General features: G+C 34.3%; 1 long non-coding RNA gene across 1 annotated transcript; it reads left to right on the plus strand.

Annotated features, from left to right (window-relative positions):
- Positions 1–5,585: 5,585 nt before the first annotated feature.
- On the plus strand, positions 5,586–6,977 carry LOC127790624 (uncharacterized). The gene is made up of 2 exons (XR_008020799.1): positions 5,586–5,625; positions 6,732–6,977. It is a non-coding gene; the product is annotated as an uncharacterized LOC127790624 (long non-coding RNA).

A 6,977-nucleotide genomic window follows, 5' to 3' on the forward strand; every position in this document is an offset into this window, starting at 1 on the left:
GGGCTAGAGGACTGGGCCGGGCCCTTAGCCCACAGGGCCTAACGGGCTCGGCCCTTTTTTTTCTTTTTTTTTAAATAATTTTTTTAAAAATAATACATAAAATATATACATATATAAAAATTAATTTGTTTCTTTTTAAAATATTTTCTATCTTAATTCTTAAGTTTTAAATATTATTTCATTATTTTATATGCCTTATAATTTTTCTTGTGAATTGATATGAAAAATAATATACATATAAAAAGAAGAATGTTTATTTATAATTTAAATATATAAAAAATTTAACTTAAAAATTTTAAATAAATTAATTGAGGGTTATTATTTATATATATTGTGAAATTAAATTTTTTAATATCCAATATCAATAATTACTAAATAATAACAAAATTAAAAAAAAATGAATAAGGGCCTTACTGGCCCATAAGGGCCCAACGGGCCACGGGCCGGGCCGGGCCGTGGGCCCAATATCTTTGGCCCAGCCCGGCCCCCCATGGGGGCCAGGCCGGACCCGGCCCGTCACGGGCTGGGCCAGGCGACCCGCGGGCCGCCCGGCCCTTTTGACACCTCTAATTGTCACCCATCGATTGTAGAGAATCCACCATTTAAGAATTTTTAGCTCTCACTTCAAACAAATTGTTTTGAAAAATTTCCATGTAAGCCCTTTATAATTTTGGGAGAATTCCACCTAGACCCCCTCCTCTTAGTTTTTTTCGCTTAAGACCCTTGGGAATTGCACTTAAGCCCTTGTTAGATTCTTTATTGTTCTACAACCTTCTGAATTTGTAGATTACCCCTTGGTCTTTGTTTTAATTAACACTTTTAAATCTTTGGTCAAGAAAATTATCAAGTTACCATTTGTGTATATAACTATTCATGTATTCACTTTTAAATCTTTATGAATATATATATATATATATATTCACTTAGTCTACTTTTAACAGTAATTAGGTATATCTTATCCTTCCATAATATTGAAAAAATAAGGGATAATGATGCCCTCACAGATATGGTGCAGTGATAAAGCACTTGAAATTTCACATGAAATATTAGGATTCAAATCAGTGCGAAGACTTGCTGAAAAGTTTAAATTTTGCATAGACTGCACTAAATGTCTAACTCTGAGCGTGTATAGATTGTGTTCGCATCCAGATTTACCTAAAAATACACCAGGGAAGAAGATCACTCGTCCCTAAGAATTAATCGAGCAAGTGTAGAAAACTTCAAAAAAATCAAAATAAATAAATAAATAAAAGGTGATGATTTCTCATGTCATCTTCCTATTCCCAAGTGTGGTTTCCATCATAAGCGTAGTTTCCTTAAAGAAACTTAAACGAGGGTTATCACTTTATATCTCAATACCTACCCTGTTTTGTCTAGAGTTTGTATGGCTCTTTCCAAGTAGTTAGGTTTTCTTTTATTTATGTGGTTTCTTCAAGAATGGTGTGGATTGGGCTTGGCTCATCTTTCCTTAATTGTTACATGCAGAAGACAACATGCAGATAGCATAAAGTCTGAGGAACTGCAAAACTATAAGCAACGAGTCCAATCCTTTTTATGATATCATGTAGTCTAATGTAACGACAGCTTAATTTTCTCTTTTTCTTATCCCAACTCACTTTTTGGAATAAAAAAATCTTGAAATACACCTGTCTCCAACTAAGTTTCTAAATCTCATCTTCCCATGTTGTCGCATGACTTTAGATTCATAGATTTTCTTCATTTTCTCGGTTGTTTCTCAGACAAGTTTTGGCTCAATTAACCTTTGTTCCCCTATCTTACTCCAATAGAGCAAAAATCATTTAACTAAAGAAATAAGTACGAATTAAATTAAAAAAATAATTTATTTAACTACATGAATGGCAAATGGCTTGAATATATATATATATATATAATTAAAAAATTAAAAGAAAAAAATGGCCCACAAGCCAGCACGCTGGCCACTTGGGGAGGTGAGGTTCCTTTCTGGAGAGAAAGACAGTGTTGTTGATAATTTAGAATACCATATTATATGAGCAAGTACTTAATACTATTTGCAGGCCGAAGTGTTAAAGATAGAGACGTGTGAAGCTAAGATGATACTGGCAATCCGCTATTGCCATCTAAGATCATGTGGACATTTTCTCGCCATTGCCGATCGACCTTTCATTACTACCAAAATTATCTTTCTTAATTTTGATTTTTGATTTGTTGCATGTGTTAAGGGTTCAATTATGCGATTCATGTGATTTTAAAACATGCATATATTCAATTGCTGGGAAGAACATGCAATCCCATATATATTTTAACAATATGCAAGAAAAATTTAACCACTTAATTATTATTACTTCTTGATGAATCAACTCTTAATGTATGCTTGTCAAACTTGACCAATTCTTCCTCAAGTGAAGAGGGCTTAGAGTGACCTCTATGACACATGTTAAGTGGTTAGGTCACAATAAGTTATAATTTGTATCAATAGATCGTGTGTTAGATTTTTTACCTTGCGCAGTGAGATAAATTTTTCACCTTCGATTTATCTCTCTTGTCGAAATCGAGAGCACGAACGACGAAAAACTGTGTAAGGATGATAATCTCAAGAGAATTTAGACCGCTCACAATAAGTGAGAGAGGAAAAATCTTTAATTCTTTCTTGTGCTGGCTAAAGGAGATGTACAAGCATGATTTTTGCTCTCAGTTGAAGCAGTATAAACTCATCACATGAACAAGAAAATAAAATAGAAGAAAAGAAGAAGCTGCCAAGAGATTAACTTTTTAATCTCTTTTTTCATTTCTCTTTTTTTATGCAAAGCTTGAGATAATTTAGTGGAATTATTTGATAATTCACTGAATTAAGCATAGAGCATATGGGTTTAATATCTGGCATATTCACTAACTCCTGATTATTCTAAATGCTCTCTCAAAAGGAAACTGTTAAATCAATTACCATATTTAGTCGAGAGTTCGTCCAATTTTAAAAAGTAATATATAGTTTGTTTTAATTTTAAAAAAATCAGTTGATAATTTTATATTTTATGCTACAAGTCATGCTTAATTGCATATATATTCTCCATTAACTCTTAATGACACTTAAGAACATAATACAAGTTCAACATTACTTATTTTGTCTCTTCCCTTTTAGGTGTATGACCTTTTAGCCTCACCGTCAAATATTAATTAAGAAATATCAAATTCCTTTAATGTTAATCGAACTAACAATCATCCACATATTTATCATATGTATCTCATGTTTTTATTATTAATTTCTCATACTAAACAAAACTAATAAATTTATGTGCTAATCTATACTCGATTAATTAAACTACTTATTTAAGAAATATGAAGATTAGGAACAATTTAATAAATCTTGTACTAAATAATCTCATATTCATATTCATATCATAACAATTTAAGAATGAGATTTTTAATAAAAAAATCTAAGAGCTCATTCCTAATATCACAAAGAGATGCGAATGAAGATATTGTACCATATTATAAATTATAATATATAAGAGTACATCAAAATTAAATGTCCTTTTAAATATCGTCTAAATCTAACATTAATATTACAAACATGATCCCCACATGTCAATTTTCTTCAAATGGATAACATATTTTTTATAAAAAAAATAACTTATTAATAAAAATGGTACTTAGGCATTAGATTAGACACTAAACTTCATGATTTTGTAATGATTGTCACAAGCTTGATATAGATTTCCTTTGAAAAATCATCAATTTTGTATTGTAATTTAATGTTTTTGAAAAATAAAAAATGTATTACTGTTTTTCCTAAGATTTTGTTATTACTTAAATATGATTGTGTAGTTAGCTCATTTTTATAATTAAAAGTAATATTTAATTATAAAATTAAAAAATGATAAAAATACATTTTTCATTCAAATATATTAATTATACAAAATTTTGACAAACACTCTTCAATAATTTGATTGTTAAAATTTGTTTTTAATCATTAACCAATCATAATTAATAAAGCTAAAGTATTAATTCTCAAACGATATGAGTAGTAAATACTATATTATTTTTCTTTTAAATATTATCTATACTATTATATAAATAAATACTAAATTTTAGTGTTATGAAATCCTATCATGTTTAAAGCACAAAAATTAATTATATTAACAAAATTTAAATTCATAAGCTCTAAACAATAATTAATTTTTTACATACCTCGTTTCAAACTTTGCCTAAAAAAATTAAAAGTAAATTATTACTGTTAATGTAATATCCAGAAAATTGAGAAATAAATTAATTTGGCGAATTTTTAAAAGTTTTAGGGTGTAAGTGAAATAAGAAGAAAATGGAGATATGGGTGTATGCGCAATTAAAGAAAATTAGGAGTGTTTAAATGTGAATAGCAGAAGTGACTATAATTAACCTTAAATTTAATTAAGGTCGCCTAATGGTTGAAGGTGGAAGCTAGCCCAGCTGGTCGCGCACGCGAAGGACCAGCCAAGCGGATGTGGGCTCGAGCCTTGGGGGGGAGCTGTGCGCGGTTTGGGAAAATAGCTGATTTTTTAATCAGCCTCAAGTGCCAAAACGGCGTCGTTTCATGTGAGGCGGTGGGCAGCATTTGGCTGCCACGCGGCGCTTGCTGGGCCGCTCTCTTTTTGCCTTTTAAATTGCTAATTTCAGTGTGTGTTTGGGCAGTGGAGGTCGTGCATCAGAAGAGAAAAAAATTTAAGAAGAAGAAGCAGCGTTGAGGAAGAAAATGGAAGGGAATTTGGGAGAAAATAGAAGATTAAACTCCATTTAATCGCTGTTTAATTAGTCAGGCAAGCTCCTCTCCTCTCTCTCTTTGATTTCTTCTTCATTTTTAGTTGTTCTCAGTAATGACTTGGATATGAACCGTGGTTGTGAGTGCAAAGTATAGCAAGCTGTATATATATATGTAACATAGGTATTTATATAAACTATAGCACGCAGGGGCTGTTTTGCACTGAGTTCTAATCTATTTAATTGTGTTTTGGGTATACCTTGGATTGGAGGGTGGTTCACTGTGTGTGTGATTGAGGGTTATGATGCAGAAATTGGCTTTTGGGCGTGTTTTCTGGGTGTGCATATCTCCGCGCGTAAGTTTATACACACACACACACATATATATATATATATATATATGTTCAGGTGCACAGTCAGTGTTGAATATGTGTGTGAGGAAGATTAAGTGGCCTTTGGCCGTGAGTTGCTGTGTGCGTGTGTATGTTCACTGGGGAAGCTTAAGATAATTAATGGGTGTGTTCATTAGGTGTGTTCATGAGGGGAGAAATTGAAGTGATATATTTATATATATGTATATATAATGTTGAAAGATGAAATTGGAGGCAGCAGCACGTCCATGTGCTCTTGGAAGTGCTTAAATATATTTATATATATATATGTATATATTTATGTAAATGTTGCTTAAAGATTATAAGTATAATTTGACTTATCTAAATAAGTAATAATAGTAATAGGAATGATTTAATTTAAAATAAATATGAGATTTATTGAGATTTTATTTACGGTGTGCCTACGTGAGATTTTAGACGGTTAGATTTAATTAATGCGAGCTACGGGTTTTATTAATCGCTATTAAACGTTTTACTTCGCAGCAGGAGTGCAAGGAAGAGAAGAAACGGCCGTGTAAAGGTAAGTTCCTAACTCTCTCTTCGTGTTCTTCAATTCTCGTGAAAGACCCTGTGATTTCCTGTATTTTATCACCTCCCTTACTTTAATTCGGCTCCTAACCATATTTGTTAAATTATTATTCATCTGTTTTAATTTAAATTAAATCCGAGACTTCTAGTATTTTATTTGTTGTGAGCCTATGGGGGTTTGTACCGCCCCCACTCCTTTTGAGAATGATGCCGGACCCAACTTGGGAACTAGGTTCCTAGACGGACGAGTTTATGTATGATTTTATCGGGCTTATTTACAGTTTTTCTCGGATTTATTTATGGTTCGGTTAGAGCTATCGAGCAGTAGGGCACGGGTCGGTTGTTGGTGACGCTGGGGTAGACTATTGTATGGCCCTGATGTGGACCGTCGAGAGGACACCCCTAGTCACTGGCCGTTGACCGGTGCCGGGCACTACTGACTAGCTCTGCCGGTATGTGATTTACTGCATGATTAAATATCGTGTATTACTGTTCATGATTTGATATGCACATGGGTACGGGATGCATGTAGGGATATTCATTTATTGAGTATGCTTGGACACGGACATTCTAGCTTGGTTAGGTTGCATCCAACGCGACATATGCATGGCGTGTGGTTTACTATGTGGGCGGAGCATGGCCTGATGCCTGGATGTATGGGCGCCTTGTATCACGTCGATGCTCACTACGCCATTGCATTTCTATGTGCATTGCATGGATACTAGTAGTATTTAGTTCTCGGACAGGAGTACCGTTCCGAGGGAGCCTATGGCTCGGTTGTCGGGAGTACCGACGGATACGGGTGACGGGAGTACCGACCCGGGATTGCGCGCACAGGTTTGTGGAGATATTTGTTGCCTTTCAGGGCAGCGACAGGTTGGTATGGGACTTGGGTGCCAAGTGTCTTATGTGGGCCCCAAGGACCGGTATGTGCTTTTATTTTATTATGCTATTGAGCTGTTGTGTTGTAGCGTCTCATGGCTTATGTGTATCTGGGGGTTTATTCTGAGGTGAGATTTCTGGTTTTGTGTAGCCTTCAGCCTTTTCTTTCTTATGCTTGCTGAGTCTCTCGACTCACCTTACTTTCCATCATTCCAGGTAGTGGCGGCGTGGGCCATGGCAAGAGAGTCAGCTTTAACGGTAGAGTCGGTGTGGTGTACAGGCAGTCTCGTCAATCCCTATCCACTCTGATGTCTAAATAGAATTTACTCTATTATTTCGTACTGTGCCAGGTGTTTTCTTGAATCTTGTGTATGTCGGCACAGGAGTTTGTATTTGTTTATTTGTCTTGTGACCGCTGTGTTAGCGGGGTACCTACAGTGCATGCATGTCTTGAGCTTTGCT

Source organism: Diospyros lotus, chromosome 14 (assembly GCF_014633365.1).
Source record: "Diospyros lotus cultivar Yz01 chromosome 14, ASM1463336v1, whole genome shotgun sequence".
NCBI classification, from domain to species: Eukaryota; Viridiplantae; Streptophyta; class Magnoliopsida; order Ericales; family Ebenaceae; genus Diospyros; species Diospyros lotus.